The 22,640-nt window shown below is 38.7% G+C and overlaps 1 protein-coding gene and 1 long non-coding RNA gene across 5 annotated transcripts in view; one reads left to right on the top strand and one right to left on the bottom strand.

Annotated features, from left to right (window-relative positions):
- LOC110843011 overlaps window positions 1–15,830 on the bottom strand; it is a 34,401-nt gene extending 18,571 nt beyond the window's left edge. The window contains exons 1-3 of one of the 4 annotated variants that reach the window (XM_035847916.1): window positions 14,834–15,830; window positions 14,609–14,745; window positions 2,012–2,188 (exon numbers count right to left, since the gene is read on the bottom strand). The gene's annotated coding sequence lies outside the window, so the exon portion shown is untranslated. Of the gene's footprint in view, window positions 1–2,011; window positions 2,189–2,386; window positions 2,759–14,608 lie in introns of those variants that run through there. The other 3 variants (XM_022088912.2, XM_022088913.2, XM_035847917.1) reach the window with 3 other exon arrangements.
- On the top strand, window positions 1,036–2,149 carry LOC118434420. Its single transcript, XR_004834001.1, has 5 exons — window positions 1,036–1,376; window positions 1,481–1,653; window positions 1,731–1,749; window positions 1,888–1,961; window positions 2,041–2,149. It is a non-coding gene; the product is annotated as an uncharacterized LOC118434420 (long non-coding RNA).
- Window positions 15,831–22,640: the final 6,810 nt, after the last annotated feature.

The following is a 22,640-nucleotide window of genomic DNA, read 5'->3' as shown; positions in this document are numbered from 1 at the left end:
GCCAGAAAGTATAAATTATCCCTCATCCCGTCAGGGTGATGAGAGTCTCGAGTGAAAATTGCCTCGGATTTTGTTGGACTCGGCCCAACTTGCTCGTCCCAAGGATCGCCATCCCGTCGTAATGAACAACCTACTCCATCAATTAACTGATTATATTCTTAATAAAGCACCTCGATCCATATTTTATGCGGCGGGGTGGCGATGCAGGAACGGCATCCTCCGCAACCTGTGTCCACCTTGGGAAATGCTGAACAAAAGAAAATAATCGGATTCCTTGTGGGAACAGACTGTTGGATTACAAAAGAGAAAACTGGCGAAATTCAATTATGTCGCCGTAAGCAATAAATAACACACGAGTCTTGCAAAAACTTTGTTCATATTTTAATTTCAGTTTCCAACTTTGCTTCTTGTGAGAATCTCTGGAGAGAGAGAGAGAGAAAGTGAGCGAGAAAGAAAATTAATCATGATGGGACGACGACAAATAGGTAGATAAGAGAGCGAAGACAATGCATGCGTGGGATAAATTTGTGATAAAATAAAAACAAATTGGCCGCACTACTTTCTTTCTACCTGTCACTTCTAGTACGTTAGCCTCATTATACTTCCAGCAATTGATACAGTGCAGTGTCAACAAGAAAAATTAGGTTTGCAAATTTTTCGCTGATTTTTATAAACGACGCAATTTCAGATCTAATTTTAGAGCGGAATCACACATTTATTTCACGTGTATCTGAACAAGTTCCTTTCTTCCTTGCTAATTCATTTGCGTGTCGGACAATGTGCGGAATTAATTGCTTTCTCCTACTCGAACGGGAGAACAATGGGTCCTCCTCCCACGGAGGAGACCAGCTTTCTTCTCCCCATTCTAAACCCACGACAACAATGAGACCTCCTCATGCACGCTTTTCTTCTTATCAGCTCAGCCCACACTTGAACTGAATGCCTCGTTTTCCCAATGAGAAAAATACACGTGGCTGCTTATTCGTAAGCAAAGTGGCGTTGAATGAGAGTTGTAAAGTGAAAGTGTGCCAGTGGTGGTGGTGGTGGAGAGGAAAGTGAGATTGAGTGAGAGGTGGTGCAGTCAGTCGGCTATGCACTTGTCCTGTAAGTCCATGTGTCGCATGATTTATTGGTCCCCACTCTCTCCGATTACTTGAGAAAAGAAACTCGACTCTTATTTTCCATTTATTTTGAGGCCAGTCAAGTCATGCTAGCGTCACTCTTGGTAATATTTGCCGTGCTGCACTACCTCGTCCCTGGTCACCTCGATAAGAAAAGGAACAAAATGGGGAAAATGTACGCGTAATTGGAACAGGCGGGCTGGATCATGACCGTGATGAGGCATACATATGTACATAGATCGACCTAGTGCTGAGGTGAGGTGAGAACAAAAATTTGCGGTCTGAACGACACGAAACGTTTCAAGATTCTATTTGGAGTTTTCACTTTTGAATTAATTGTATTATTGATTTTCGTTGAGATGTGAGTGAGCCAGACATTTGGACTGAATGAGACAGCCACCGAGAAGTCGAAATGGTTGACAGGCATGACTTGCCCCTTCATCAGAAAGGATTTACATTTTCTTGCAGTTCCATTCCCTTAACTTTTCTACCTCAGTCTGCAGTACGGTCATGTCTGACAAAGTGAAATACGGTGAGGCTGACGACGATTCAATTTTTTTATAAATGTAATGCAACTGACGACATGTTTTACTTATGTTTGTAATAAAGCCCGAAGGTGTTACGTTAGGTATGCATTTCCAGAGTATGAGTGCGATTTACTCAAATGTATGTAAATATGCATTCCGACTTATTTGTGCTTGAGTGGTTATTCCCAGAGTCATAAAATTTTTGTAATAAAATAATTCTAAATTATGCTGTTATCCAGCTATGCAACGCCTTGTGCCGAATTACACATTTCCGCTGCCCTCATTTTTCTTTGTCGAAAATAAAGTGACCAAGGTGTGCATATGCAAATTCATTCTTTATGTAACGAGGATCGAATGACTGACCTTGTTTTTCTTATTGCCTTTTTCTCAAGGAGCAGCAGACTTTCACTCGAAATTCTCCGACCTCTTCTCACTCTTCTTCTGACGGCGGCGAATCAGTCGGAAAACTTTGAAGGATTAAAGTCAGTCAGTTGATCTTTCACGAACTCTTTCACATCATTTTGGAATGTTTTCTGAGAGCTGTAATTCAAGAAAAAAATCAATCTGAAATAAAGCTTATTTACACTCAAAGGATTCCGACGAATGTCTAACTAGCTTCCAATATTTAGAACGGTTTAAGAAAATTTTACGAATGTAAAATAATATTGAATTTTCACCTCGTGAAAATGTTGACACTTTCTCCCCGCTTAAAACTAGATACATGTAGCAATTACATACCTGCATAATGCCAATACCCGTTGAAATGATGAGCACGATGTACAAACACGGAACACAATGTGCTATCTTATTACACAGTCGTGTGTATTTATTTACTCTTCAACTGACCACAGAGCCGAGGGAATATTGCGTTTCGCCAGGATTAAAACTCTGCCTAAATTAACTCTTATTTGTTGTTGTGACCGTGAAAGGCTGACAGAGAAAGAAAGTGCGTTAAGAGTTTGTATTTGTAGGAAATGCGGATATCGGATCCGTCTCGTGGTCTGCTCCTTTCTCTCGCTCTCCTATCCACGGAATGCTCCCTATAGCTTCCACTGCCTCCCAATATCTACCCAATGCCAGCAGTGAAAATTGTACCCAAACTCTCTCATCCACGTTTCAAACCTCTCTGTGCCTGCCTTCAAACCTGCATCTGCTTTCACAACCATCGCCACTCGGGTCCCGAAACGGATGGTGGATCTCCACTTTTTTGGGAGAAAACATTATGCACAGAAGCATACATGCAAACTTTTGAATGCAGTCCTCCTAAGTTTGCGAAATAAACTTGATCAAAGTCTTAATCACATTATGAGTCGTCATTCAGCCCTGCTTTTTAGAGCTACCCCTGGGTCGAAGAGGCCACCATTTCCCAGCTGGACTATGGAAGCAGGTATACGTAAAAAAGGAAGGTGAAACAAGGCTGGGTATACGAACGAATAAGCTGCTACATACATGTGGCCTGTCCTATAGGTTTGTGTGCAGTAGCTCCCTTACGTTTTAAACGTGGGGAAAGTGAGTGAAAGGGAGAGATGGCGAGCATGCGGGGCTTGCCACCCTCGAGTTCTCCCTTCTCTCCGACCATGCACCACGGAACCGAGAACGGTCGACTCTTACTTTTCCCCTTTCTTACGTCTGACTCACTCACTCGATGTCCCATGTCTTACGTCCTTTCGTGTCTTATGAAAACGGCAGACTTTTTCTTTTCCAATCCCTTTTTTCTTTTTTTGGAGGGAGTGCGTCGTGGAAAAGGAAATCAAGATATCATCATTTTGAAATGGAATCAGAGAAGAACAATGCAATGCCTCGACTCAATTTCTTTCATGTGTGGAGTACATTTGCATGATTTTTTTCTCTGACTTACTTGGGAAGAATATTCGTTCGAGTGTGTGTGCGTTTCGTTCGAATAATCTTTCTTTTTCCTCCTTGGGAAACTTTCTCTTAGGTTCGTGCAAGTAAGGAGACGGACATACGTAATTGTACATGTGGATGGATGTACATAGGTCCGGATTTAACGGTGGGTTGACTTTGAGCATTTTGTAAATGTCAGATGCACCCCACATGGCCAAGTTTGTACTTTGATTGTTGTGAATTTATTGTTTCCTAATAGTCGGGAGAAACTTTTGAAAACTTTGGTACATATTTCAGTCAGGCAGGCAGGCAGCTAGTTATGTTTGCTGCCTTGTGCGACCAGAGAGAGAGAGAGATGCAAATGTAGGAAAAGCCAACAGACTTCACACACACCTTACACACACGTTACATAGCTCGTACTTTGTTCTCTAAACAAAAAGATTGTTGTTTTTTTCTGCCTTTCATTAGGGATTCGTGGGAGAGAAGGGTCCGTCCGTCGGTCGGTGCTTGTGATGTTGAGAGGTGGAGAAATATGAATGATACTATGATGAATGCGATACATGCCTCCGCCTCGGTTTCCTGAGTGCGGTGGGAATTCCCTTTCTTCTCCCAGACCCAATTCATCCTTATGTTTAATCTCATCTCATTATTGTTCCGAGGGAAGAAGGGATCTCTGCTGTCTCAGTCCATTTCTACCAAAATGAGATGACGACGACGACGACGACGGTAGTCTGGCTTTTCTATAAAAAAAAGTTGCCAAGTACGCGTTTCTCGTAGTCCTGGCTTGCAGAAATGTTGAGCCATTTTCATTACAGAGTCCAATAATACGTGCAAAAAACCCTGGAGGAGAGTTAAATCTGTCCAATCGTCAATTTTATCAGGGGAAATCTCAATTTAATTTGGAATTTAATTTGAATAAATCTATTCTATACTCTGGCTGGTTATCAGGTATTCATTCCATCTACTTACACATTACTTATATACGTTCGTACCTTATCCAATGCACAGAATTACTTGGGATTCTCCAGAGTGAGACCTTTTGTAGTTAGGAATAATACGAGGCTCTCTTAACGGAGGGGAAATAGGATGCGGATGATGATGCAAAGAATGGGGAGAGGAAGAAGGCGAAGTGCACAAAGCAGCAGGATACAGGCGACGGAGAAAGCGTGTATATTTAGGGAACAGGAGATGGCAACGGCAAGAAAGTAGATGCAGGCGGAGAAAGGTGTTCTTCTTCTCGTCGGCTGATTGATAAGTGATTGTGAGATGACGAGACGACGTGTTGTTTAATCTTTGAGGAGATGGATGAGAATCTCACTCGCCACACCGGCCCATGTTTCCCTTTCTTCTTAAATTACTCTCCACCCAGCCACGCTACGGATGCTTCATCATCAGTCATCATTTATCAAACCATCAAACAGTTCAGGTTTCCAGGCCTATTTGAGAAATCCAGGTTTCCAGGGAATGGAATCAACACGGCAGCAAAAAGTAAGCACTCGTAGAAAATTGTGGGGCTAATTTCTCTCCAAAATTCTGAAGGGGAATTTTGAGATTACACTACTTTAGGTACTAGGTTTTGAGATTGATTATATAAATAGAGCGAAAAATGGGTAACCACAAAATTGAGTTGAAGATCAATAGACAACCTTTTCAGTATTTTGAATTCTATTCAAATGTCAGATTATATGCCCATTTTTATTGTTGGGAGGATACAATATTAATAAACTCTCAGGCAAGATTCATAGATAAGTAAGTATGGAATGGATCCTTATCAAAGGAACTGAACAAATAACAATTTTGTCAAAAATAAGCACGTTGTATAATCAAATAAAAAGTTAGTACTTTAAACTTTGATTTGTTAGAGATGCTCAAATTTCATACGTATTTTGCAAGTATTCTCATTCTCAGCCCGTTTCTTACTTATAATAGAATCTTGTAATTGGATAAATAAATCTAACCGAATGAAATATGCTAGCGCTCAAAGTTGAGATCAAAAGTTAATACGACTCTACTTTATGCAACCTTTGTGGCTTCTAACTGAAAAATTAGTTACACATTTGACACACATAACTTAACCACGTGTCACAATGTCCTCGTCTATTTAGCCAACCAACCACCATGACTAATTTCTATACCAGGATTGAAAAAAAAACATGGAAAATATACTTTTCTCCACGTTCAAAAATTAGTTTCCAACCTAAATCCTCTACCAACCACACCCATTATTATCACAGGCCCACCAACCAATAAGGATAACCAGCCAAGCAAGTGATACAGGATGATTAAGTCAACCCACCAACGTAGGTACGTACGTGCGCCATATATGCGCGTCGTGTTTGCCACAAATCCTCCTGGAAATTGGATCCTTGTTAAGTAGCGAGCCTCTTGCAAATTTAATTTCTTTGTAAAGCCAAGCATGCCATAAAATGTGATGTGATTCGAAAGTAATGCAAGAACAAACTTGGAAACCATAATGCCATTACACCAATTCCGCCGTCTCTTCACATGGCTTATTTAGATTCTTCGACGAGCCTCTCACCATTTTTCCGACAAGAAAAAAGTGCGAGGATAAAAGCCACCGAGCTACTTTCTCTTCCTTTGTGCGGCCATGTACTTATACACTTTTCCGAGCCATGTTTTCACACATTTTTACTTCGCATGGGAAAGAATGGTCTTCTTTCTGGGGAGAAAAGAGGGTTTTGTAATCAACAGTGTGATGAGTGGAGCGAGAACGAGAGGGAGAAAGCGAGTGGTAATAATTAAGAAAATTAAATTATGCCCATCTGACTGAAGCATTTGAGTAAAAAGGAAGTGGTTTGATTTAAATATTCTGCTGTCTGTACAATTTTTGGAGGTTCGTTTATACCCAGACTTGAAATACCCAAATTTTTTTTATAGGAGAAGCTGCATACCTAATGGCTTCTAAATTTTGGTTCAGTTATTCCGTCCCGTCATTTATGTTCAGAATTTGCTAAATCGATGTATTTAGTTATACTTGAAGTATGGACGTATTCATTGCGTGGTTTGCAGTGAACAAAGTAAAAAACGAAGCTATTTTTGCATATTTGCTAACTGTAAGTGTCACTATATACTGAATTTAGCTAGACGCAGTTTTGTAAGATGGTAGGTATTTTTTTCTAAAAAGAAGGTATGTATTATCTACCCCGTGAATTTCTGGCAGCGCCTTTGTCAGACAAAAGGGGTTTCAAAATTGCAAATTTTACAAAAAAAACATCACTCGTCTGAAAGATTTGCGCCAAGTCATGCGTGCTTCCTAGTTGTTTCGAATCGCTTCGGGATAAATATTAAACTGGAGCTGGCTTACTCACTTTTGTATTATGCAAAAAAAGTACGCATAAAAAGTTGCAGAAATAAAATCACCTGCGGTTCTTACGTACTGCGGGACTTTATAAAATGCAGAACTGTTCCAATTAATTAGATGCGATAATTTAGCTTCTTTCTACAAAACGGATAAAAGTGTAGTCTTGCACGTGCAATAATTCCGCTCTACATTATTTTACTACCTGCTTCAATGGACGTGACTCTTTGGATGGCTCTCGTTTGTGGTGAGGACAATCGTGACACGAGATGGATGAGTGATGAGGTACATAAATGCGAAAATTGCAGTGAATTCTTAAGAAGTTGTGAACTTGTGACAGAATGCGTAAATAAGTGATTACCTAAATTGTTGATTCGAAGAAGTATTTTTAGACACGATGGATTCAGCCTTAATTGAAGCACATTATTGTTCCGAATCATGAATGAGTAAGAACAAATCAGCCACTTTTATTTTTGGAACTACGTACCTAGAACACCTATGCAACATAGGTATTCTTGTTACTTTGCTAGAATCAGGTGGGCAGTAATTAGGGGTGTTAAATCCAGGTATAAGGTCACCGAGAACGGAGACACAAAACGTTCACCAACCCAGTGGCACTCCCACGTATGATTTGCATAATATGTGTCAATCAGACAATCGAAATTGTCTTCTTTTGTTGTGCTTCTAGCCAAACTCAGACATTGTGCTGAGCCAAGTGCAAGTCATGGAGGAATTTTTGATGAATCATTTACGTAATTGATTCAACTGCGAGTAAGACTTCGTTTGATTTGAGCTTTCAGTCCAAAGAAAAGGTCAGTTGCTAACGAGCATGTCCTTACATAAGTGTCTGTCTGAAGCGGATAAAGTAAAAGCAACCACAACTTATTATTTTCGCTCCTCACATCAAATTTGTAGAGGAGGAGACGCATTGACAGAGAGTTGGGTAGCATGCTGCTAATCTAAGTATCTAACTACATAAAACGGGTCAACAACTCGTCCCAGATCTAAAACGTTGAAATTGTGAAATTATCGCATTTCATCTCGTAAAGATTATCGCTAAACAAGATGGAACGCCTTATAATCCGTGGCGAATTAGGTTTGGCAGAGAGAAAGGCGGAGTGAAATGTTCATCATTTCTCAGAACGAGTGAATGAGCGGAATTCCCATTAAACAAATTTGTGACAAATGGTGTGACAAAGAAAATGGAGGAGCTCTCTACTCCTTCCTCATCGTTGACAATGAGTCCATCAAGATTTGTCCCTTCTTTTCCAATGTATCCTCCAAATTGCATTAGTTTCAAGGGCTGACTGCCATTCTTAACAAGGTACAAAATACAGCGTGGAAATCGGAATAATTCTCGTAACGAGCCACAACACGTAAGTATTGCGAGCGTCATTCGATTCGCAATCAAATACTCGGCATTGTTTACCTTTTCCAGCGCTTTGTTAGACCTTGGAGCAATTTGTACTGCAGTAAATTCGAGCACTCTCAAAGGACGGACGTTATTATCCCAAGGATAACATATTGCGAACCCACCCAAACATTAAATCATGAATTCACCAGACACCAGTCAGTATCCCATGAATCCTATTTAGTCGTAAGGAGAAAAAGCAGATATTATTTGGGTGTTGGGAATTGAGAGCCATTTCTCAAGCGAGGAGACAATGAAACCGAAACCCCAAGTGCCGCAGGGTCTCGTGAACTCGCCTTTTAGAACGGGCCACATAATATTTAGCTGGAGCGATTAAGGGCAAATTAAATATCTCGAGGCAGCGATTCTAATGATGCCAATAATTTTATTGGAATGATAAACTCGGTTGCGTAACTTTTATGGTGGGCTCATTCATCGACAAAATGCACATATTTCAACCTAAACCCTTCCCATCGTCGTATCACATTAACTTTTATTTATAAAAATACTAGCCCATCCCCAGAGAATAATTTCAACTTCAATATTTCCAAAATTGGATCGTCTCGATTTTCCCATTTTATTTTCAGGTCAGTCACTTCACCACTCTTCCTCCTCCGAGGGCTGAATTTTAAATTCCATCTTTAATCACACCCGAGCCATTTGATGGCCAAGTGTCATTACACAAGTTTAACGTAACCAAACTAATGCCAAGTCATCAACGGACTAAATCTTCTCCTGGCGTTGATATACATACGAGTTTTAGGTCCCAGCATTCATTTCCATGCGATGAGATGAGATCGACCATATCGGAATCCCTTCCGCTCAAATCCCCCCAGATCTCGCATAGAGATGCTAATGTTGTTCGAGACGAAAGGGTTGATCGTTCCACGGCGACTGTTTTGATCTCTCTGCGGGTGCGAGTGGAATGTGTTCAGTGAAAAATCGAAAATCAATTGTGACTAAAATAAATCAAAACCAGAGCAAAATTGTGATCGTGAAGCGCAGCGACGACACGACGTTGTTGGCGACTCCAAAACTTCAAGTGTGAAAACCAAAGGAGAAGGACGCTCATTGTCCAATGAAACATGAACATTGTTATTATTATGCCTTGACCATTGATTGTTACCCAACGTTCCCTACGCACATCAGCGACTTCCTCAATGCTCTACTGCCCCCAACTTCAAACAATTTACAAAAGCAGACTCAACCTTGTGTGAAATTTCGCGTTATTAAGTTCAGGACACAAACAGATATCTTTCTTTGGTGTATTTATGATGATACGGCTGCTGCAAACAAGTGAGGCAGAAATGCCTTTGCTAATAATATATATAGGAGGCCAATTTATAACAAAGGGTCAAAAATAAAAGATTCCGTACCATTGTGTAAAAAATTTTCATGGGAGAAGTTGCATGGTAAAAAAGGGTACAATATGCACACACATAAACCGTAACAAGACACGAATATGACGAAGACATGGATGAAAAATGGGCGAAAAAGTTCAAGTGTTGGTCATAATGGCGTCGAGATAAGTTAGATATATGCATTTTTAAATAGACGGTAAAATAAAATTGAATGGTAAACGATCCTTGTAATGCACACCCATCAGGAGAGACCGGAAGAAATATCATTATTTTTCTCCCCGTTTTAAAAGAGACTGACGAATCAAGTTTTAACAAAAGAAGGGAAAAAACGAAAAGTGCAAAAACTCAACCGACCAAGTTTGACAGAAAATCAGTGGTGCACAGAGCGTGAAGCAAAAAACCTTCCTGCGGAAGACTTTTATTTTTCCGGATTGAGATTCACATCATGATGGCATGTGTCCAAGGGAAGCTCGACAAACCAACGCCAACCACTTGACTACTTATCGTCTTAAGTAATGAGATACACAGTTTACCGCTTGATTGTCCCCATCAAATCGCAAGGGGAAGATTATGCACGTGTATGTGTACCTAAGTATTTGTTTATCATGCAAGATTCAATTAATCTCGTGATAAAAATTCAATACCCAAATTTATCCATTTTCCCAGAAAGCCGTTATTCTTCCTGAACCGTAAAAAACAATAAATCATTCAATGTCCATGATACTAATATCTATATACGTACCAGTTCTTTTATATGCGTTACTTGCACCCATAAATATATGGCGTCATACATACGTAGCATTTCATCTCAATGCACATATTCTGCCAACAAACAAAGAAGCTCTAACTACGCCTTATTGTGTAACACAACTCTTTCCGTTTGTAGCCATTGCTGAAAGCACACATATTTGTGTGGGATCAAATTGGGTAGGAAAACTGCCATTTTCACGGACTCGTGCTGGAGAGATACATAAAACAAAAGGGTCGCTCTTCCAAACATTCGACTAATCAGTATCAACTTCAATGGAGAGAGTGAGTACATAGGAAAATTGCTGCTTACACAACTGCCAGGTCATGTGTCCACCCACCAATCATTCCCATTCTCTCTGACTGACTATACATACTTATGTCGCACAAATAAGAAAGCATGCTAGGCTAACATACGACTCAATTTGGACACTTTCTCCTCCTATTCAATTTAATTTCTTTGCCTTTGGACGACACGGGAAGAATGTGCAGCGTGAAGTATCACATGTCGGGTGTCTTGAACCCACCAGCATGAAATATACACACAAGTCGAACCCACCAAAACCAATAACAATGAATGAGGTGAACTCCTGGGTATGCATACATTCTGGGGAGGAGGAGGTGGGAGCTGACCATTTCCGACATGATAAGTACTGCCTGAATACTTAAAATATTTATCATTTTTAGCAGCCGGAACCCATATTAGCGCCATAACGACGAGTAACCGCAGTGGAAATGGACGAGTGCGTCCCCAAACACACGTCACAAAGTTGAGTTCAATAAAAGTGTATATTTTTCTATTTCTCTTTTTCCTTCCTTGTGTGTGATGAAGCGATGAAATGAAAGCGTGTCTCTCGGTCGTGGTGGGAGGATTACTTGAAATTCTGCGAAAGCTTTCCCGAAAAAATATATACTTATTGCTGTTGGTTGCGTCTTTGGCGAAAATTCCCAAAAACAGCAGTAGTAGTAAAATACTTTAGACAAGGTTTACTTAATGGGGAATTGAGCCGAATTTAAATTCCTCCTGGGTGGGGGGAACCTCCCATTTTATTCGAGTTTTGTGCCTGTCTCGCATTTTTACTTTGATTTTATACGCATCATATTCTAAAGTTGGTTAGAATCCGCTCCTCTCTCAGTTTTTATTACGTGTCGGACGGACGCAGTGAGTGGAGAAATCTAATCCAACCACGCAACCAAAGCAAACCCACGGCCCACCGCCACTTCATGTTCATGGGTATTTTATTACATGAAAGTGCATTGGTGTATTTGGTTTTATTTTGTGGAATGGCTTCAGCCATAAATAAATAAGTGTCAGAAAATAGCGTGTGCTGAGGCCAGTAGTCGTTTTTCGCTCCAGTCTTTGCTCTGGCTGGCTGGCCATCCTATTAGAAGAATTTAAGGAAGAAGGAAGCCGGCCCTTACCAGAGCTTCGCAGAAATTCGTGGGTGTGCAAAAGTAAGGCAGGCAGGAAGTAGCGGGTGATATATGAGAACATATATTTCCATTAAGCACAAATCCAATAAGATAATGCGATGGGTTGAAATGAAATAATCTCCTCTCCGACGACCACCCATTTGCTTTACATACGGATAAACACGCCATTCGACGACGACGACGACGACGACGAGGTCCTCCTCACAACAACCGGGGCCTAATGAGTTTCATCATGTGGAAAGGCGACCAGCATTAGCAGAAGCTCTCTCTCTCTTGCTTTTGATGACAGGGATTCAGATGAGATGAGGCAACGCAAATCTTTAAAGCAGCATCTTCTAGCACAGAACGTGCTTTTCTTATGCTACGCAAATTTCTATGCAAAACCAAACCATAGATTTGCGATATGATGATCAGACAGATCTGCAGTTTGAAATATGTCCATAGAATCGGATGAAGAAAGCGCAACGTTCCAAATGTAAAATACTATTTGCTTAAAATACTTATTGCCCAATCCTCTGATACGTATGCATATAATTCCTTCCAGAATAAACATGGGACTTAAGCGGATTTATTATACGTATCCAAAGAATCAAATTGTATGGGCAGTCTCGAAATGTTTACATTTCACTCTGGATCATATTTCAGATTGGTTTCGTCTTCCATAACCGAAATCCAGCTAAGCTATGAATAATTCGCCTGTGCAGTGTAATTCGAAGAAGGGGTCGGACAATGATAATTCCTCCCTGTCACTGTGAACACGTTCTCTGGGATAAAATTCTAAACAGACAATTATTTTGCACAGAGATGATGATGACCAAGTACCAAAACAACTGTACATGAATACCATGGTTCAAAAAAATCTCTAATTATACGGTGCCCAGCCCATCTTCAAGCGTTGTACTTCCTAGACGAAAGAGAAGAAAAAACGCGAATATTGTAATTACACAGGACAATGTCGGGGTTTAAGTGGATGAAATGCAGGCGAGAAATGCTGCTAGATTTAATAACACCAAAACTGTGTCGTTCCTCTTCAATGGCTCGTTTGAGAGGAAAATCGACATTTTGCGGACTCCGGGCTCGCCATTTGATTCGATTATATACTCGATTATGCACACATGTGTGTGTATGTCCTTAACCAAGTGAAGTGGTTACGGCATAATTCCTTAAAATCTAAAAGCTTCGGTTCATATTGAGAGAAATAATTTGTGCGCCGACTTGTCAGATAAATTAAAGCACTCCACTCCACGAACTTATCTTCCGGTTACAGAAGGCCAGAAAATAATTAAAATTTAGCAAGACTCAAATTGTATTCAGCCGTGTCAAGACTTATTACGAATATGTCAGACGAATCCCCAGATTTTGCGGTTTCCTACCACAGTCGTGGTTTCGGGTGACATTAGCTCAGCCTAGAATTTGTACTTCAATGCACTTATACTAAATCTAGAATTTATTGGTGGAATATGGATCGAAAACGACAATATTGAAAACAAAATTTAATTAATTTATATTAAAGGCTGACTTGGTTATACAAACACAATATGGATTATTTAGCGTCTCACATCCAACTTTAACTACCAGTCACGGCCACATCATGCATGTCCCAATAAATGAAAGTTTTCAATTTTTGTAGTGATTGACACTTTACGACGTGTGGAACGGCAGAGGAGGATACATATGCATATATTATTACTTAAGCATAGATTGCGCAGTAGTGGGCCTGTCAGTTGCAGGTCAATCAAATCCAGATCGCAGTTCAGAGAAATTTGTATTCTTGCAAAAATATTGAGATTACATAAAGCCATGTCAGAGTTGACCTTTTGTGCGATACGTACACAGCCTGCTTTCATACCAGAGTTGGCTGATAACTGCAAATCCTACGGTCTACTAGCTACCTGCCCAAGTTAAATGAATTTCTAACGAAAGATTGTTATGAAATGATGAAATAATGTGTTTATGATCGCTTAGGAGTTGTTCAACAGTTGAGGCGAGATATTTCTATGGGTAAATGTAGCTGGGGAGATAAGTAATTGAAAAATGCCATCCTTTCTCGTCATTGTTCATCCTATAAGCAGAGCAAGTCTGCAGGATGAACAAGGGGCTCACAGTTTCCAGTCTCACGACTATCAGAATTTATTTTTTGTTGGTTTGATTTGACTCTATTTTACGAATTCCGTTCCGTTTTGTCACACTCAACATCACGCCACACCGGAAAATTTGCACTCTTGCACTCCCAGTGAGACGCATCAGCCTTCCAACCAACACGAACTCTTTTTCAGAGGAGGAAAAAAATGAGTTGAGATAGATGCAAAATAAATGCATTCAATCAAAGCCATTGCCTCTGGGTAGGTGGTGGTGTGTCAAATTAGTGACAAAAGTGATGTAGTCTGCTGTTTGATAGAGCAGAAGCTTAAACTTGGATCAAGTTTACATTCATTCGGCCTCCTCTCTCTCATCTGAAGAGGAGTTATAAAAAAACTGCCAAAACTATGTGACAAAATTGTATATACAGTGGGGCTTCCATTCCATCATCACAGCGTTTAGGTGGTTGTCGCAGTGGAATAAGTGGTGCTATTAGCACTACAATAAAGCAATGAACTTTAGCCGTGGAGGAATAGTCTAAATATATTTTGTAAATTTTACAGGACGGAATTCCCTGCTTGAATTTGCACATGCAGATAACAGGAGGGAGTCAATTTTTTTAGATGACCTCGTCTCAATATTCTACACATGCTTATTTATGACTTTTATTCAGTGTCGTTACTTATAATTGATAAGTCGTCCATGGTTTTTTCCTCGTACGTACTCAACCCATGCGAAAACATGTATGATTTTATTTTACTTACTCAATTTGTGCCGAGTTTGTATGATGAGTGAGTGAGGAACTCGCCCTTCTTCAATTAAATCCTGATTGAGGACAAATTTTGGAACGAATAATGCTGAGTAAGTGGTCAGTTGAGTCAGATCATGGAGTCTTCTTCTTCTTCTTGTAAAATTGTTGGTTTTATTAACAGCTTTCTTTCATAAGTTAAAGGAATGGTCGGTCATGGGCGTAATTGAGGATGATTTACCTATCTTCGTGCTATAGTAATCTGATGATGATGTGCCAGATAAAGATGAATGTCCACGACTCACTTGAGTTTATCTCGTAATAAATATTTCTTTCGAATAACACGTCTCAATCCATGTTCCACACACAAACTTGCACACACTCACACACACCACACACACATTAAAATGTTTTATTGTCTTCTCACCATCATTAGTAAATGTTATGGGAGGCAGAAGAGACCACTAATAATGTGGCGCATGGTACGGAACCACGGCTTTATTTTACGCTTTGATTCCGATAACCAAACTCACAACCCCAACATTTTTATGGGATGGGCGTCCATCGTCTCAAAAAGTGAAGAAACCTCAATCTAAATCGGATTGACTACACACTCGTAGTTTTTTTCTATTTTGAGATTCTACACACACCGGACGTCACTAAATCACTGATAAATGTTTAATTAAAATAGTTCAAACTAGAATTAAATATTGCACAAAAGGGTCGAATTTAATGCTGCGAAAAAACATGTTCAATTAGTGTTTTAGTAAAGTTTCTACTTTAGTTGGGGCAGATGATTAAATTGTAAAATTCAGTGCAGGCAGCAGCATCAATCCCCATGAAGTGGCGAGGGCGGACATACACCGACTACTGCTGCAATTTGCACTCGTGTTGAGCATTTTAACTAAGAACTTTGTTAACTAACTTTTTACTTAACATGGCTCAAAGGGTTGAGTTAACTCATCTTCAGTGGTGTGGTGGTGTGCAGCAGCAGAAGAAATCTTAATTAGGAAAGAATGAGCCCGAGACGCAGCTCATGTGCTCAGCAATAAAGAATGTGCAACAGAATGCAATGTCAAGTTCATCAACTTTAATTCCCTGCTTTCTTCCGCTTTTAATTGACTCATCATTTTATTTTATACTTATCTTAATAGAAATTTAGTTTAAAAACCATTGTTTCATTGGTATTACGTAGGTACGTACGTAGTTCTGCTTGTTCAGAAACCACGAAATATTATCTAATTAATGGTTATGCATAAAAACCTTTGTTTTCGTAATACGTCCAACTTTCCTAGCGTCCAAAAGAAATTTTTTGATACAATGGGTCACACATGTCAAGCAGGCTGGTTAAGCGAGAGATTTTTCATGAAACTGGTACCATTTTACATATGTTGTCATATAGAACAAAATGGATCACTCTGAAACTTTGGATTTTCTAGCGACATACTTTCGCACTTTTAAAATTAGATTCTCTAGTAACGCCAAGTATTTATAAACTGGTTGGTAATTAGTCCTAAATTAATAACTGACTACCGTTCTCACCAAACATCACATCACATCACATCGCATTAATTGCATATTAGGATCAATAAAGTCTCAACCCAGAGGCCTGTCTATCATTCCCTCTCCGTCTCACTCACTCACCTGGGGAGACCAATTTGATGCGTGGTTATTACCATTGTTCCACGCTCCTGATGACAATTACTCTCTCGATAGTAATTAATCCCATACAGCTGAACAATAGTAGTAAAACAATATAATTACACTAAACCAACGGGTGAGACGGCACACAAATACGTGTTATGTGTATGTCGTGGGTGATATTTTGTGGCTGTATCTACATATCTGCCTCATAATCAGTAGAAGCACAACAATGGAAACAGCAAGTGAGACAATTTGCTTCACCCCCAGCGAAACACTGTTTGCAACTGAACTCGCAGAGAAGCGATCTGCCTGCAATTCACAAATAATTTCATGCAACGATGATAATACATTGCACAACGATGATATTAAGTGTCTCATTGTCAAACTTGTCCCTTCACCTCAACCTACAATATACCTCTCCTTTTCAATATAAATGCAAAATTCTGCCTAATTCATCAACAGTGTACTCTGGGATAATTTGAGTATATGTGAATTGTATAAAATAAATAAATTTCAGTAGTAAAAAAAAAGAACGATGCGATTGTCTGAATACTTGTAAATGCTGTACTTTGATGACTTTGCAGTCCCTTGGGTTCAGTTGTAAATCGAAAAACGGCTAAATTACTATGATTTGATTTTTTTGCTGTATTGACACAAAAAAAGGTAATTCATTTCGCATAATATTATATCCATTGTTGCACAAGAAGGTAAATATTACCATAAGGATTCCGTTTTTTTGGGGGGACCTCAAAGTTTAAGGTAGAAGAAAAATAAGCTATTTCACGCACATTAATTTAAGCACTTATTGCAATTGAACATTTAAGTAAATGAAAGAAATTTATATTTCGTGATCAAAACAACCAACCGGCATTTTCACCAATTTGTCCTTTTTGTAAACAAGTGGGAATAAATCTGTACTTAATTTCGTGTTAAACTGACATTTAGATTTTTTTTGAGAGATTTACTTGGAACAAAGTGTTCAGTTGCACCGGACCAAATGTTTTGCTAGTGCATCATCACTGAATAGTTTGTTTTGTGAGTAATTTAGTGCTAACTGAGGAGCAACGCGCATTCATTCATCTTCGTTACTGCTTCATCTTTGTGGCAGAGGTGGTAAATAGCTATCTGCACATTCACGTTGTTGACTGATTCAAATTAAATGGAAATTGAGGAACGGTACACTTTAGTCCACTTCTGTACTTGAGATGGTTAATTGCACAAAAAATGCAGAGAGTACCGTTCTTCACGGGCTGCCTGCTCAATAAACACTTTGTTTCGAGGAGTGAATTGGGTGCTTTAATATTCTTTCTCCGTTCAAGTAATGGAGTATTCAATGAACGATTTATAAATAATGATTCACAGGTCGGGACATTGTTCTTGGTTAAGTTTCGAGAACTTTACATATTGGAAAACAGACTAAATTATATGGTTCACAGGTTTATTTCCTGCTTTGTTTTCAACTCTTGTCAGAAACGGGCTAAGAAAATGTAGTCCGTTCTCGGTAGACAGATTTATTTCTGAAAAAAAAATCAAACCTTAAATGGTCTGGATGGTAATTGTGCATATGTAACGCAGGTAATTTTACCGTATTTTGCCAACATTGATTGAAAATCGTACCCACATTGGGCATTTAATACGGACTGAAAAGATCCCATACACAATTTTCATACAATATAGTACACAATTATAGAACAACCCTTTTTACTTTACAAGGAGGATGTAGGATAAGTTATTGAACATTATTGACATAGGTTTAGATTGGCCACTGGTTAGCTAAAAAAAGTGGTATTAACGCAAAAAGTGTCTCCTGCGGAGTCTGAGACAAGGCAAGAAATGAAATTAATATTTCCAACAGAATTAAATGAATGTATGTAGATTACTATGTGATACTTAAATACTGACTTGTTTCAATAGTACGGACACTACTTTCACTCATGACATCGTCTTCAGTCTACTGGAGATCATTTGCATATTTTGCATCGCATGCAAAAAAGCTGGCTACGTTCGTTCATGAGTGAAAGTGAAGATGAGCTTATTGAGTTCTTTGTTAAAACAGAATGTAGAATAATCTTCCATTTACGAAAATACGGCGAACAATTTCTGCAGATATGAAATTTATGTAGACATACAGGATGTGCAGTAATTAAATAAGTACATATTTGATCTTCCTGTCCATGTCCAATACTCTGTATTTTGCAAAAATAGCACTGTTCATAATCATGCAAACAGACGCTTGCAAATGAACTGGGTGTTAGGTCAAATCCAGAAAGCAATGCTCATGGTTTCAATAATTTTAACTTTTCAAGTGCAAACTTGCAACGAAGAGTTGAAACGCGAATCTGACTTTACTGTTTAAAAGAGGATTGGAAGCCAGTTATTTTTAGGAATTAATGTCATATAAATAATGTCATAGGGTAAATGAGCTTATTCACATATGTGGAATTTATTGTTAAGTATCTTTCTGACCCAATAGAAATTGTGCACACGAAGATGCAAAAACAGAATTCATGCTGCTTAATTTAATTACATTTACAATTTTATAATCAGAAAGTTCCTCAAGAAGATACATGTGCATACATGTGCATAAGTGCATCAAAATGTCATTTCAGAGAAATACACACGATGCACACTTTTTCTGCAATAAGTGTGCCAATTAAATCTGTAATACTAATAAAAAAAGCAAGCCAGTAGTCCTTGTTGTGATGGTTGTAACTCGATCAGAAAGTTGGGTGCGATGCAATTGTTACGTCGCCCATTCCTTTTATATTTACTTGCAAAACCAACTTCTTCGTGTAGATGGAAGGTTGATAAGTTGTCATTATTATTGACACGGTCTCCAACCAAATTCATTTCATTTTTAGTCTCTCCTCGTCCACCACAAGCCTCCAAAGGTGCATCGCATCCTCGAAATTTCTGCTGATTCGTGTAATGAAATGCTTTAAATTAAGATTTTAACCTCAACACAGACGACCTCAACCTCACGGTGTCACCAATTATGTAATCCTCACACCAAGGAGAATGTTTTTTCGCTCTGACTTTATGAACTTGACGCTCATCAGAGCGTCAAGCTCTTCAAGAACGATGCACATATGTCTATATTTCTTGGCAAATAAATAAAACACATTCCATGACAAATTAGCTTGGAAATGGTAAAGTGTTGTGTCCATATATTATATTTTAATGACGAATCGTATCCATAATTATCCCTTGCTGATCTTAATTTTTATTACATACGAAGGAGTTGGACTGGTCTGGACAAGCAACAAGGTGGACTAAATAGTCTGGTTGGGTTTGCCATGCGAAAGGGCAGGAAGCTTTCGAAACTCATATACATATTTAATTGCTTTTTCTCTCCTTTCAAATTTCACTGTTCTAAATAGATGACGAAATGGGAGGTTGACTCGGCGTTGAAAAGTGTGCCTTTTAAGATAAAATCGCACATTCGTTTAACTCAATATATTAGATGCGTGCCACACCTTTATCAAAGATGCTTAATTCTTCTTATCTTTCATAAAAACAATGGAATGAGAGTCAACCTAGTGTTTTTATCATTTGAGTCAAATTCTGGGCGATTATTATTCATCATTTCATCACAAGCTATTCAAAATTTGAATTATCAGCTATAAATTTTTTAACGCCTTCACGTTATCCTTTTTCTAAATAAGAGAGGAAAAAGAAATAATCAGTGAGATGAGACTTGTTGATAAAAATGAGACGATAGAATAATTTGGTAAAATAATTAATTGGTAGATGCTCACTTCCGGTTCCATTTTCTAGGTTCATCCGTTCCGTCATTGGATAATGCGGTCCTTCGTAAAATCAAAAATTGTTTTGGGGAAGGGAAGCAATTATATTATTGACTATAGAAAATACTCCGTTCAAATTTCTAGATCGGAAAGAGGATGAATATATGGCGTTAAATTCGCACACATCTGAACAATGGGGATGAGTTTTGAGCAGAACAGAGAGCAAATAAAATTCGAGAGCCCCCAGCCAACAAATAGAAGCGTATTTCAAATAGAAGTATCGGTGCATAAGGAGGCGAACCATGAAAATTCATGACGGAGGCATCAACTCTTGAATGCAAGAGAAATGAGGCATTAACAGGATTATGGCGTGGCACCTTATGAAATGTGAATTTGTTGTTGCGTGGTCAGTCTCTCTCTCTCTCGGATGTTGGAAATTACTTCCTGAACATACATGAATGGGGAAGAAAGAACGTGATCCACAATGCCGAACGTTGTTATTATTCTTATTATTGCTGCGATTATTGAGATTCGCATCTCCTAATAATAGCACCCGTGCAGTGTCAAGTCGAGATTTCAAATTTTAATTCGGCCTCATACATAAGGCGTGTCCAGGGTTAAGTTGGATAAGACGACATTAAATAATACCGCCTAATTCCTGAAAATTTTTGTCCAGCTATATTATTTTTTTGAGACGCAATTTCAAGGGCAACTAGTAGGTATAAAGCAGTTTTTGTAAAAATGGTGAAATTCAATAGAAATCTGGGTAAAAGTACAAACCTCGCGAATCGAGTTTTTTCAAATACAGAAAAACGTCGCTCGACGTGACTCGAACTAAACGTGACTACCCTTCAAAACCGAAGAATGTTCCAAAACAAGAAGCTACCTTTATATTTCGAAGTATATGGATGCAAAAAGCGCAATTTCAAAAAAATTCCAAGCCACGTCTTGTCATACCCACCCATTCAAAAGTGAAAGTAATTTAAAATTCCTTCAGCACAAACGTGTCCCAGTGAAGTCATGGCTCTGCACGGATACTGAAAATTTCAAAAAGCTTGTTTCGCAACATTAAAGTACATAAAATGGGGATTACAGAAAAAAATAAACAAAGTCCCCCAAAGTACACCAAAGACCAAAAAATGAAGTTCCAGAAATTTTGCAAAAAACTGTGTCGATAAATGTCAATAGAAATTGTCATCATTTGTGACGAGAACTACGAAAAAGTTGATCCATCCAAGACTTCGAAAAACACATTTCTTCACTCAGTCATCCCTGCGAGTGTAGAGTATCAACGGAAATTATTCATGGAAACTTAACTCCCTGTAAAACTATTAGTTATTCAAGCCACGGTTAACATTGGAAAAGGTGTCCTTAAAACGGAAAACCCTCGAAATGTCCATATTTGCGAGAAATCGAAAACATTTGAACCTTATTCAAAAGAATATAATCTAACCTTCGCTCCAAGGCGAAAAACTTGATTGGATTCGACCGTTAATGACAAAAAATCAGCCAAGACATTTCGCAATCGGGTGGAAAATCGCTAATTTGGGGGTTGGTGCAGAAAGTTGGAATAGTGGCCAAGAAAGTGTTGTAACAAATGTTCCGCGACAAAAACTGAATGGTATGATTGCCACCTACACTGTACCAAAGGTTTTATCAAAATTTTCTATACAGGACGAATTCCACAGGTCATGATTCTCATTCCAACTTAAGCCTGGACACCCTATATTTACCAAAAATGTGTATACATGCATGCATTTTCAGTACGTTACAGAGCACCAGTGTGGAAACCCAGCGTGTCCTCCCGTGTATCAAATGTCTCTCTCTACATGAAAAATCGTAAGCCGCATAAGGATTTAATCCAAAGAAGAATATGTGAATTCGAGATGTAAAACAATTGATTTATGGTTTCGTACTATCATGAAAGAAGACACGTTTTTGTAGTGGATGAATATTCCATTGGGTTAATTTCGTCTGGCTGGGCTCATGTGACGTCTGAAACGGAGATTTATTATTCTGCTTTGGGACGTATGTATTTATATTATGCACATGTCTAGTTTTCATCAGAACATAATTTAGCAGAAACGGTACGTAACAAGGTTTTGTTTTAAATTTGAACAGTGTCGTGTTAATTGCTGGACATTGTGACTAGTACTCTAACGCACACATAGTTCAATGATGCGAACTGAAATATTGTTAAAATATTGATGGAAAGTTACTGTATTATGTGACGTTTATTCTCGCTAATTGTATTGCACATATATGTATGCAGTTCTATTCGCCATTAGGTTTAACCTTGAGCTGCTAATAGAAAATAGAACAATTAAAAACAACAGTGTTTATCCTACACTAGCAGAAAATCGCCCTTGTTGCATATTTTGCAATTGCATATGGATATTTGTGAATGATGTTACTCACATACTTTTTTAGTATATGAGTTAAGTTGGACCTTTCAAACACCCATGATCTCTGTTTTTGAGCAGTCGTTTGATGGCCCAATAAACAAGTACCGGAGATGTTAAAATTCTGGAAATATTCTTACAAAATTATAGGGATGGATTATGGCTTAAGATGTGCTTGCGTCAATTGGGATAAACTGTTTAAAATTAAAATAACCTTTTCTGGACTGTATACAATACAAGATTCCTGTTCAAATTG

This window comes from Folsomia candida, unplaced genomic scaffold, assembly GCF_002217175.1.
Source record: "Folsomia candida strain VU population unplaced genomic scaffold, ASM221717v1 Fcan01_Sc002, whole genome shotgun sequence".
Lineage (NCBI taxonomy): Eukaryota > Metazoa > Arthropoda > Collembola > Entomobryomorpha > Isotomidae > Folsomia > Folsomia candida.
This window is presented reverse-complemented; position numbering and strand designations above follow the sequence as displayed.